Source organism: Heterodontus francisci, chromosome 7 (genome assembly GCF_036365525.1).
Source record: "Heterodontus francisci isolate sHetFra1 chromosome 7, sHetFra1.hap1, whole genome shotgun sequence".
Lineage (NCBI taxonomy): Eukaryota > Metazoa > Chordata > Chondrichthyes > Heterodontiformes > Heterodontidae > Heterodontus > Heterodontus francisci.
Window position 1 is genome coordinate 101,801,846 of NC_090377.1, and position 12,881 is coordinate 101,814,726.

The window sequence follows — 12,881 nt, forward strand, 5'->3', positions numbered from 1 at the left end:
TCAGATGGAGGGATAAACATGTTGTGCTTGCAAGCTGTGGAGTTGATGTGTTCATTCAACTTGCCAAACCTATAAAGTAGCTCACCCCAGGTTAGTTTTAAGTAGAATTTTCCATGCCCTACTTCAGTTTACTAATTGTTCAATTTAGACTTCATTTATTCTCAGGCCCAATAGAGAATATATGCATGAATAATCAGAAGCACATTTTTACATCATTGTGGTTTTTATGGCAAAATAAAGCCGGAAAGGTACATTGGAACTAGGACAGATTACACAAGAGTTATATTTCCCACTTTACCCTCACTTGCTGCACACCATCCATGTATGATATGGAGATATACACCCATACAAAGGGACAGGAAGAAATAGGTTCTTCGAAGGGATAATATTAAAGAGACACAAGATTTGTGGCATCTGGGAAAGGTTTAATTCCACGGGTGTAGAAATAGAACAGCAGAAGAAATACATACCAACTATGTTTTCTATAATCAGTGTAAAAGATAAAAACATTTTAAATGTCTACACTGTTAAAATCTGGTACACATGCAACAAATTTATGCATGTTTTATATCATTTAAACACTAGTATAAGTTAAAGAGTTCTCCCCCCACCACCTCCAGATACAACTATAGAATAGTGACCCTGCCTAACCAAGACTATTTTTGTCACTTAATATACTGTGTAAAAATATAAATATAATTATCTCACTCTGGTTGTTTTCCTGACTGGAGTTGTCTCTTTATCTATTTTCAGAGAAATTGATATTGATCCCACTGTCAGGCAGACATTCTCAACCACCCATGTATGACCTTTACCCATTACATGGAGTGTCTCTCACTGAGAAATTCGCTATCCAAGACACCATTCTTTATTATAGCAATAGAAACTGTAGTTGAATAATTTAATATCTGAGAATTTTCTATACCAAAAATTTATTTTTGTAGTAGTATGTTCAGATTTATTCTGCATGTCCACGCAAATAAGTGGCTCTAAGCTTCAGGTGGCTCCATTCAGAAAAACATAGAACATTTAGTACTGGAAAAAGCTGTTCAGTTCTTCTTGCTTGTGTTGATCCTCCTCAATTACTTTAAATATGTTCTTTTTTAATTTTGCTGCGTCAATTTTCTCCACTCCCCTCTTCTCGTGAAGGCCTTGACTCTTTGCTGGAGTATGGTATCATACGTCAATGTATGTACCTCATACATTTGGCCCTTATTCATGGGTGAGCCTTGACAATGAGTGTCTTTAGGCTATAAAACCATGGGGCTAACCCAACTAAGCTCGATTCACTTCTTATATAAAGTCTGTGTACATGCATATCCAGTAAGGGGCAGTGAATACCAATCTAGAGGACTCTGTAGTACATTTGACTACCAATCTTAGCCCTACAGGCACTGAATTTAAAAAGAACCTAATTGTCCCTCATGCTGTTTTCATTTTTATTTCATAAGTTGTTTAGTATTTCAAAGAGATGTTGTTATATCCCTCTATTACTGAATCTGATGTCCTCTAGGGATACTAAGTGACCTAAAGTTGCCAAATTGACCTAGAATTGAAATTTGTTTAGATGAACTTTAGACCTTGGTCTAACCCAACCAAACTGACTCACAAATCCTGTATGTATAAAAACATGGCCAGCATTGAGGTGTGACCTTTCATTGGTTGGCTGTGCTGTTATTATTTCCAACCTCAGGCAACCACTGCATGGGAAATGGATGAGGAAGGTGAGTTTTAAAAATATGTCTATAAAAAACATCAGTGACCATGCATAGATGCTAAAGCGAGAGATGAGTACCTGAAACTTTTCTTACAATGAAAACAAAATAATACCTGTTTCTCGCTACAATTAACAATCTGCCAACAAAATGCAGGAATGTGTGGCTCAGTAATGCGCAGTTTAGCTGGTGGGTCATTGTTTTTACAGAGAATCAAGCATTCTCTCAGTATCAGTTATGTATAATGTGAAGAAGATCCAAGAATTTATCTCCTTAGCACTTTTTGTGGGTTTTCTAACCAAACCTTTGGAGATTGGAGGCAGCAGTGGCGGCAGTTGATATATCAGAGCGGGGGAGAGCGTCGACCTTCCACAGTGCTTTCCAAAAATAAGCAAGGAGTAACGTCAGAGGACGGAAGGCATGTGGTTGGTTGGTAAGTTTTAAGGTTTTTTTCTCTAAATGAGGGCAGTGATTTAAACTAGGACCAGTAAACTATAAAGTAATGTATTAAATTTAAAGCTTAGTGTAATGTTATGACCAGGTGAGAAAGTGGTCTAGGGTTCCCTTTCAGCCTTCACCTGGTCTTACTGTAACAGGGTTTAATTTTAAATACACCATGTTTTTAGCTCCCCCTTGGTGAATCCTTGTTCACCACTTTCCAATTATAAGGCAAAGAAACCAGCACACACAAGCTTTCTTAGGTTTAAAGAAGAAAGATTGAAATTTATTAAACTTAAACTCTAATTCGGTTAACGCCTACGGATACACGACATGTCTATGCTAGCATGCATACGCAATACACACATGCAGATAGGGACAGAAAAAGCAGAAGAAAAATAAAGTGGAAAGGTTTGAGGCAATCTCTGAAGAGGGTTTTTTGTTACTGTGCTCTGAGCTCCCTGTAGAGTCCTTATTTGTAGGTAGAACTTGCTTTTTGTTGGGGCCCAGTATTCTTCTTAAACCTTGTTCACTGTAGGAGACTTCTCTCTTGAGGTTCATGTGTTTTAAGTGAGTTTTGAAGTTCCGTGAGAAAGAGATGGGAGCAGGCAGCAGAGGCTGTGGTGAGCCAGCCAGGAGAGGTCTTTTCAATCCAGGAGCAAACTGCTTTCTGTCCAAACTGTTTGTACAAATTCAAAAAACTCAGCTTGCCCAGCAGGTTTGACATGTGAGTAGCTGGTTTGACCATGTCTGTTTGTGTATTCGGCTATCTTAGCAGTCAACCTGGAATGCGAGCTCCCCGACCTTCAACGTCTGGTGATCAAAAGGCGATTTTGTAGGGTGAATGTCAGGGAATGGCTGTTTTGTCCTTCCAAACACTGTCTGTTAATATGCAATTGCCTTTTTCAGCCACAGCTGATCTGTTCAACAAGTCCTGCACTCACTCCAGTGACAGTTTAAAATCAGTGTTCATGACAAAATTAATGTGCCTCATTCTTGGCAGGTGGGGGCCTAGCATGACAGTAATTATTAAATTTCACTTGGGGTAAGTATAACAGTAAGTGAATCAGCACAGAGCAGATCTAGAGGAATTAATTAAAATTAATAGTTTATGCAAGGTACTAACTGTTGGGTTACTGGGTTCTTCACGCAAACTTACCAATCATACACTGATAAATGGCAACAAATACTTTGGGTTATTTTAATTGAAGATGCACAATACTACATACAAGTTACAGGAGAGCTCTACATGCACATCTTACTAGGGATCAACACAACTCCTACTGCTGTGTCACATGCTGTATGACATCACTTCCTGCTGTGATGATGCACATTCACTATTTACATATTCCAGTAAAGCAATATCACAAAACTAACTAGATTATAATAGAGGGAATGGATATTTTTTTCTTAGATCATGGATCTGCAGCTGAGATCTGGTGCTTGCAATTCCTGCACCATTTGAGAATTTAGGACACTTCATGTGTCTTGGGGGAACCATACATGCAGGAAGTGTCTGGAGCTGCTCGAGCTCAAGATTTCGAAACTTGAGGGGCAGCTGGAGTCACTGCAGAACATCAGGGAGGATGAGAATTTCCTGGATTGTACATCCCACAATCAGTAAGAGTCCAGGACAGTAGTTGGGTAGCCATCCGGTACTCAGCTTTGGAGGCTGCTAAGAGCTTGAAGGAGCACTGTCCAGATCATGGCACCAGTGGGAAAGAGACTGCATAGGAGGGAACAGCGAAGAGTAGAAATGCATTCATTATAGGAGATTCCATTGTTAAAGGAACAGACAGGCATTTCTGTAACTATCATCGTGAGTCATGCATGGTATGTTGCCTTCCTGGTGCCACAGTAAAGGATAGCATGGAGAGGGTGCAGAATATTTTGCAGGGAGAAGAGAGTGAGCCAGAAGTTGTGGTAGATGTCGATACCAATGACATAGAGAAGAAGGTATTGAGATCCTACAGTTAGATTTTCAGGAGGTAGAGAGGATGATAAAAAGTAGGACCTCAAAGGTAGTAATGTCTGGATTACTCTCAGTGTTATGCTTGAGTGAGAGTATAAATGGGAAGATAGGGAGGGTCAATTCATGGATTGAGGCACGGTGCAGGAGGAAGGGCTTCAGCTTTTTGGAGCATTGGGATCTGTTCTGGGACAGGAGGCACCTACTCAAAAGGGAGGGTTGCACCTTGAGACGGGGAGGCCCACAGAATCGTGATGGGAGGCAGGGGTGGAGTGCCCGTTGCATCCCCATCACCAAGCGATTTTTGTTGGGGGCAGGATAGGCCGATGACAGCCTTCTCAGTCAGAGGTCAATTGTGGCCCTTACGTGGCTTATTAATAGCCACTAAAGGGCCTCTTCCCCACCCCCCCCCGCCACCGCAGCTGAATTTTAACCAGCAGCGGGGAAGTCTCCAACAGTAGTAGGAGGTGCCCTCCCTGCGGGCTTGGGAGCGGTCCCTCCTCTGTGGGCAATCTGTGGCCCACGGAGGACCCCCCCCCCCCAACCCCCACCGCCCGCTGGAAAAATCTCCACCTCCTTAGACCCTCCCCTCCTGACTATCAGATCTGTAGAAAAGACAAATTGGAAAGGAGGCGGACCAGTGGTGTTAATAAAAGACGCAATTAGAGCAGTGGAAAGAAGGGATTTTAGAAACCGTATCAGGCAATGGAAATACTATGGGTAGAGTTAAGGACCAGCAATGAATTCAAGACGAGTAGGAGTTGGCTACAGATTGCCTGATTGTAGTGATGTAGTGTGGGATGTTTAAATATGGAAGCCAAGAAAGCATATAGGAAAAACCATGTTTTATCATAGGAGATTTAAATTTTCATGTAGACTGGAAAAGGAGAACAGCTCAAGTAATAAAGACAATGAATTTCTAGAATGTACATTTGGGACCATTTCCTAGTCTAATGTGCTTTGGAATCGATAAAACTATAGTAAGGAGTAACAAACCAGAATTAGTTAATAATCCAAAGGTAAGGAAATATTGTGAGAGTAATGACTGTAATATGATTGATTTTGATATCAGGTTTGAAAGGCAGAAGGGAGATTCACAAACCAGGGTTTTAAATTTAAATAAGACAAGCTTCAAAGGCATGAGAAATAAATTGACCACAATAAACTGGGGTGAACTGTTAATGTGTAAATCTACAGACAAACAGTGGGAAGTGTTCAAATAAGTATTTGGTACGATACAAAACCAGTACATAATCATAAAAGGTAAAGGTTCCATTTGTTGTTGAGCAACCATTGTCAACAAGTGAGGCAGTATCAATTTAAAAGGCTTATACAAATGCAAGGAAAAGTTCAAATCCAGCAGATTGAGAGAACTATAAAAAACAACAAAGGGATATAAGTAAAGTAATGAGGTATAAAAAGGAAATAGGAAAATACTTGCAAGTGATATCAAATCTAACAGCATAATTTTTAACATTAAGAGGTGAGTGAGATGTCGGCCCTTTATAGCCAGATGCAAGTGAGATTATGATGGACAATAAGGAAATGATAGACTTATTAAAGTGAGTACTTTGTATTTTTTTTCCACAGTGGAGAAATATAGCAAATATACAAGGGAACCTAAAGATAAGTCTAGGGGAGGTACTTAGTGGATTTAATATGAGTTAAAAATGGTAATGCAGAAAATAATGGGCCTTGAGAAAGACAAATCCCGGGACCTGTTGGTTTCCACCCTCAGGTATTAAAAAAAAAAGGGAACAAAATTGTGGATGCATTAGTTGTAATTTTCCAAAGCTCTCTCAATTCAGAAATTGTGATCATGGATTGGAAAATTGCAGATGTCACTCTATTATTTAAGAAAGGTGGGAGGTAGAAACAAGGTAACTACAGACCTGGCAGTTTAATATTAGTTGTGGGAAAATTACTAGAATTTGTCACCAGGGCACAGACAAGTATGACTTATAATGGGTAGGTCATGTCTGACTAATCTAGTTGCATTTTTTGAGGCATTCATTGGCATGGTGGACAGGGATTTTGTTTATGTGGACTTTCAGAAAGCATTAATAAGATTCTACAAAAATAATTATCAAAAATGAAAGCAGACAGAATTGGAGGTAATCTTAGGTAATCTTCTGATATAGGTTGGTAATTGGTTGTGAGAGTAGGAATAGAGGGAATGGTCTCAAATTGGCTGGATGTAACCATTGCCGTTCCCCAGGGATCTGTACTGCAGCCTTAGCTTTTCACTATATAAATGACTTGGATGAAGAGTTGTATCTCCAAGTTTGCAGATGGCACTATGTTCGGAGGCACTGTAAATTATTTGGATGGGAACAGCAAATTACCAAAGTGAGAGACTGATTAAGTGAGTAGATAAAACACTGGCAGGTGGAGTTCAATGTGAGGAAGTGTGAGGTCATCCACTTTGGATCTGAGAGGGACATATTGGAATATTTGCTTTTGGGTGAGAGACTAGTAACTGTGGTGGAGCAATGAGATTTAGAGATTATTGAAAGCAAGTTCACAGGTACAGAAGTAATCAAAAAGGCGAATGGAATGTTGGCCTTTATCTCAAGGGGCTGGGAACACTGAAGTGAAGAAATGATCCTTTAGTTGTACAAAGAAGCCTTTATGAGACCCGACCTGGAGTACTTGGCCCTGAATGCCAGGAAGGATACCTTGGAGCAGGTACAGTGCAGATTCAGCAGAATGATAGCAGGGCTTAAAGGATTATGAGGACAGGTTGCATAAACTCTTTTTGTATTCCCCTGAATTTAGAAGATTGAGGAATAATATAATTGAGGCATTTAAAATAATGGATTCAATAGGATAGACATAGAGAAAGTTTTTCCTCTGGTGGAGGAGTCCAAAACAAAGGGGTGCAATCTCAAAATTAGAGCTGGGCCATTCAGGTGTGATGTCAGGAAGCACTTTTTCACACAACAGGTAGTGGAAATCGGAACTCTGTCCCCCAAATGGCTGTGGATGGCAGGCCAATTGAAATTTTCAAGATCTTTTATTAGGTAAGGGTATCAAGGGAAATGGAGAAAAGGCGGGTAAGTGGATTTGCGGTGCAGATTATCTGTGATTTTATAGAATGGTAGAACAGATGTAAAGTGCTGAATGGCCTACTCCTGTTCCTATTTCGTATGATACTTGGTAGGTCTGGTAACCATTTAAAATTAAAATTTTGAGGAAAACGCCTGCTAAATGCCTGCTGTGTCCTGCCATTTTATTTTCTTGAGAGTTTGGCACACGTGCTGTATCTTTTTCTTTTGGGTCGCATTCCCTTACTATATGCTATGGAAAGTGATTTGTTTTATGCCACATATTAATTTATAAAAATACTCAGATACAAGCAGCTTTCAGTTCTGTCAGACCTTGTTACTTTCCTTTTTACCAACCCTTGACCCCACTGTCCTTGCAAACTATCCTCCCATTTCCAACCTCCCTTTCCTCTCCAAAGTCCTTGAACATGTTGTTGCCTCCCAAATCCGTTCCCATCTTTTCCGGCAACCCCATGTTTGAATCCCTCCAATCAGGTTTCATCCCTGCCACTGTACCGACACCGCTCTTATCAAATGGCATTCTATGTGACTGTGACAAAAGTAAACTTTCCCTCCTCATCCTTCTCAACCTGTCTGCAGCTTTTGACACGGTTGTCCACACCATTCTCCTCCAGCGCCTCTCCAGTGTTATCCAGCTGGGTGGGATTGTTCTGACCAGATTCTATTCTTATCTGTCCAATCATAGCCTGAGTATCTCTTCCTGCTCCCGCACCATTACCTCTGGTGCCCCCAAGGATCTATGCTTGGGCCCCTCATATTTTTCATCTACACATTGCCCCTCGGCGACATCATCCAAAAGCACAGTGTTAGTTTTCACATGTATGCCAACAACACTCAGCTATACCTCACCACCACTTCTCTCAACTCCTGCACTTTTACTAAAGGATCATACTGCTTATCCGACATTCAGTACTGGGTGAGCAGAAATTTCCTCCAATTAAATATTGGGAAGACTGAAGCCATTGCTTTTGGTCCCTACTCCAAACTCTGTTCCCTAGCTACTGACTCCATCCCTCTCCCTGGCAACAGTCTGAGATTAAGCCAGTCTGTTCGCAACCTTAGTGTCACACTTGACACTGAGATGAGCTTCCAACCACACATTTGCGGCATCACTAAGACAGTCTATTTCCACCTCTGTAACGATGCCCGACCTTGCCCCTGTCTCAGCTCATCTGCTGCTGAAACCTTCATTCATGCCTTTGTTACCTCTAAACTTGACTATTCCAATGCACTCCTGGCTGGTCTCCCACATTTTACCCTCTGTAAATTAGAGGTTATCCAAAACTCTGCTACCTGTGTCTTAACTGTGCTTGCTGACCTACATTGGCTCCCAGTCACGCAATGTCTTGATTTTAAAATTCTCATCCTTATTTTTAAGCCCTTCTATGGCCTTGCTGCTCCTTAACTCTGTAATCTCTTCCAGCCACATAACCGTCTGAGATCTCTGCACTCCTCTAATTCTGGGCTTTTGAGCATCCGCGATTTTATCATTCCACCATTGGTGGCTGTGCCTTAAGTTGCCTTGGCCCCAAGGTCTGGATTACCCTCCCTGCCACCTCTCCGCTTCTCGACCTTGTTTTCCACCTTTCAGACACATCTTAAAACCTACCTCTGTGACCAAGCTTTTGGTCATCTGACCTAATATCTCCTTATGTGGCTCAATGCCATATTATGTTTTATAATACTTCTGGGACGTTTTATTACCTTAAAGATGTTATATAAATAAACGTTTTAGTCAGAATTTCAATTTAAAATGTATATTGTTCTATGTGTATAACCTGTTATACTGATTTTGAGACATATCAGTTCTGGCACAGCAGGACACTGACTGGGTTATGGCAGAGCTTTTGTGTATCTGACGTAGTTATTTGTATCAGATTTTTGCGTCATAGATCCAGACCATGGGTCATTTCTGTAGTAATCTGTTTGCATTTTTTTTGAGTGTCATTGATCTGTGTTGATGTTTCTTCCTCTTTTGATAGTTATATCCTTGTCTTTTTCTGTCACCTTTGCTCCCTGAACTGTGGAACCTGGTTGAGTTTTGCCTTCCAACAGTACTCAACCAGGTCAAGCATCTCATCAGTGATTAACTTTGAGCGCCTAGGTTGGCTACTTTCTAGGGCTACTTCTACAGTTATGCTGAGCTGTTCACTGACGATGGCCCAGTCTGTCTCTACATCAATTGTGAACTCTTTCAATGCCTGAAAGCAGTTGGACAGTTCAAATTCGAAACTATATTTTACTGATACTGACTTGAGCTGCTAGTACCCAGGGCTCTGGGGAGATCAGAACTTCACTTCAACTTCAGGAGCGAGATAACTTACGAGAGGTCAGTGCACCAAGTTGTCAAACTGAATGCTTCTGACGACCCAAACATTATGTTGTGATGTGATATTGTGATCTATTTTTATGTAGTTCCATCAATGCTGTACCATGTGTATCTATGGTGTATTTTCTGGCAAGGAAGGTTCCCTATATCTTGAGGCCATGAGCAGTGCAGAAGTTAACAAGTGGCTCACCATTGTAATTTCGTTCACCATGGCCCTTAGCCAGTTTTGATCTGTTGGCTCCTACTTCAGCATTAACATTTCCCAAGGAAGAACAGGTCCTGCTATGATATGAACGTGGTGGCTGCCTGGAGACATCTATAGAACTCATCTTTATCATCTAAGTCTTCCGCATTTGACAAGGCATATATGCTACAATTATTGATCAATACCCATATTTATGATCAAAGTGGGCTGTAAGAACACGTTTGCTTACTGATTACCAACTGATGCGCACTTTAGTTCTCTGATAATCCATGACCAGATCTGCACCTTGGAGATGGTCCATCATGTCTGCCTGAGTGAGCATATATCTACCCACATCTGTAGAGCTTGTTGTACTGACTTTGGGACATGTCAGTTCCTGCAACAGCAGGATCACTGACGCTGTATGGCAGAGCATCTGAGTATTCGACATGCATATCTGTATCTGACTCTTGAATCAGAGATCCAATTCATGGGTCGTGCATCCATGGTAATCCATCCGGATTGATTTCTACTGTTAATTACTGTAATCATGGATACCAACTGATTGGTTGGGTGCTTTGGAGTCCCATAACCCATTGTACTGATGAGAACCATTACATAATCAGCTATTTAGCCTTCTCCATATGCTGCTTTATTAGCATTATTTAATTCATATTGGACAATTAAAGTTTTTGGTAAGTACAATAAAGATAGCATAATTGACAAAAACATGACGAGCATCAGAATAACCATTCTATTACAGTGATGTCTGAGCAGTAATGTTAAAATGGATAGAATGATTTGTGTGTGTTAATCCTGTATGTCTTCAGCTGAATTTTAGGATGTAATCTAATAAAAAAAGCTGGTCTGTGATCAGCTGAGTAGTTTTGTTATTGATTGTTGCTCTGGATTGTTGTGATAGGCTTTAATTGTGATGTAATCAATACTAATTTAGTTTTAAAAAGCCACATCCATCTGAGCCACTTAGGAAAGAATGTAATGGCTCAAAATACATGCACCTTGGGTACAGTGTGTGCATGTAATAGCTCGCTGCCAAAAGTCTATCATTAATGAAGATTTTTGATGCACAAAAGGAAACCTGATGAAACCATTAGGAGAGGAGAAATGGCTAATGTCATAGGCCATTTATAGCTCCAATGAGACTCAATAAAAATCGAGTTACTGTATGTTGGGTATGTGATGGAGACTTCGTGTGTAGACTGAGTTCTATACAGCTTGTGTTTGATTTTTTTTGACACAGTCCCTGATTTGAAATTGGAATTAAAGGCTTCCAGGTTCTGGGGAGTCAAACCCAGGTTAGACAAACAGATATTCCTGTGACTGAGAAAAAAACTTTTTTTTAATCAAGGACATGTGACGGGGGCTTGAGTTTCAGTTTGACCCGAAGGCTTTGGAGAGTTGTGACGAACTCTGCAGTGAATGGAAGTGAAAAATCAGTCAGTTATGGTTTAAAGAGACTGCAAAAAGCAGAAGGCTGGAATGGTTGTTTTGGTTGTGAGAGAGCGCCATGTTGAACACCTCTGCTAAAAGATGTAAATTAACAGCTGGATTAAGAAAAGTTTATCTAATGGTAAAAGGCCTTCTGAGTGGATTGGAACATGATTATGTTTTAAAAATTGTGATTTTTAAAAGTTCAGGATGGAGTTCGGAAGGTCACGTGACCTTACCGTCACTCTGTGAAAGGTCATCAGTACAACAGAGAACACAGATCAAAGACTTTCTTCTGAAAAACAGAGACTGCAGGGCTAACACCTGAAAAACAATAGGTTTTGCCCTCCTCGACTTTCGGGTCGTAAAACAGGGAGTGAGTAATTTGGAAGATGTAAATGTACCAGGCAGCTGTTAGCACCTGGGAACAATGGAAAGGCTCAAGTGGCTCTGCATTTTTGGAACAATAGAATAAGCTATTGACTTCTGAGTCCAGATAAAGTTAACAGACTTTCTGAAGGCAAACAGGCTGTAAGAGAAGAAACCAGCAGTTGTGGCCTTGAGAGAGAGAGAGATAGGAAGCACCTGCTCTGGGAAGCCTGTTACAGTAAAAGGCTGCGAAGACTTGAACCTGTTTTGAAAGTCAAAGCTTACGGAACAGTAGACCAGCAGGATCACCAGCAAATGCCTTATTCACAGATGTCTAGGTCAGAAGTGCTTGGAGAAGTGTGCAAAGAGAAAATTGATTTTTGAAAAGATCTGGGAGAGCCAATCCATTGCTACTGGGAGGAGTCCAGGACTTTTAACCACAAAGGATTTCACCATCAAAAGGAAGTGTGTAACATATAAGGTTTTCAAGTATTTTAATATGTAAAGAAAATACCTTTCTTTGTAATCTGGTGTATCAGCTACTTACAAAGTACTGTCTAGTTAATGGAGATTTCTTTTTGTTTAGTTGTTATAATAGTTGTTATAATAGTCTTAAAACATGAAATTTGTCTAATTCTTTAAATTGCTCTGGGGGAATCATATCTCATATTTTAATGGTAATGGTCTCACTGAGGTCATAACAACAAACCACTGAATTTGGAACCTGTTTTCTGGTCTGCAAGCAGCAGATTTTTGGAGCTTCCAGGGAGGTAGCTTGGACTAAACAGACTACAAAGTAGCCGGTTGAAGCAGTTGTTTTGACTGCAGGCAAAGGAGTCTGGACTGAGAGCTGACCCTTAGAAGGTACAAGTTGCTACTGTTGTTTTTGGTGCCTTAAAAAGTTATGTAAGATGAGACCAGTGAACCTACACCACCAGTGCAGTTTTGAGCAAAACCACAGAAGTTCCAGCAGGATGCGCAGTTTTGGTGGAGCCAGTATCAGTGGGGGTTCGATTGCAGAGAAACTGCCATCAAGTGGAAGCCTGCATTTGCATCTTGGTGAGATGGGATCTGGCGATCTACATGAAACGTTCAAAGATCTGAAGGACTTTGGGACTGTTTGGTGCCATTTTGCTGAAAGGATTGCCAAAGGGCTTGTGAGATTTATCCTTGTTGCACCTGATAGTTAACGTGTAACCTTTTAAGATATATATCAACCATGATTTAACTGTTGGTTCATGTTTAATTTATGTTGGTTTTGGTTTGAGTGTTAAAGTAAAATTTATAAAAGTGAATAAAAGCAAAATATTGCAAATGCTTGAAATCAGAAATAAAAACAGGAAGTGCTGGAAAGACTCAG

At 40.5% G+C, this 12,881-nt stretch overlaps 1 protein-coding gene across 2 annotated transcripts in view; it reads left to right on the plus strand.

Annotated features, from left to right (window-relative positions):
• LOC137371756 (nmrA-like family domain-containing protein 1) overlaps positions 1-12,881 on the plus strand; it is an 80,216-nt gene that overhangs the window by 16,893 nt on the left and 50,442 nt on the right. Inside the window, exon 1 of one of the 2 annotated variants that reach the window (XM_068034605.1) lies at positions 9,322-9,519. The exons of the other annotated variant lie outside the window; for it this stretch is intronic. The gene's annotated coding sequence lies outside the window, so the exon portion shown is untranslated. Of the gene's footprint in view, positions 1-9,321; positions 9,520-12,881 lie in introns of those variants that run through there. 2 annotated transcript variants of the gene reach the window in all.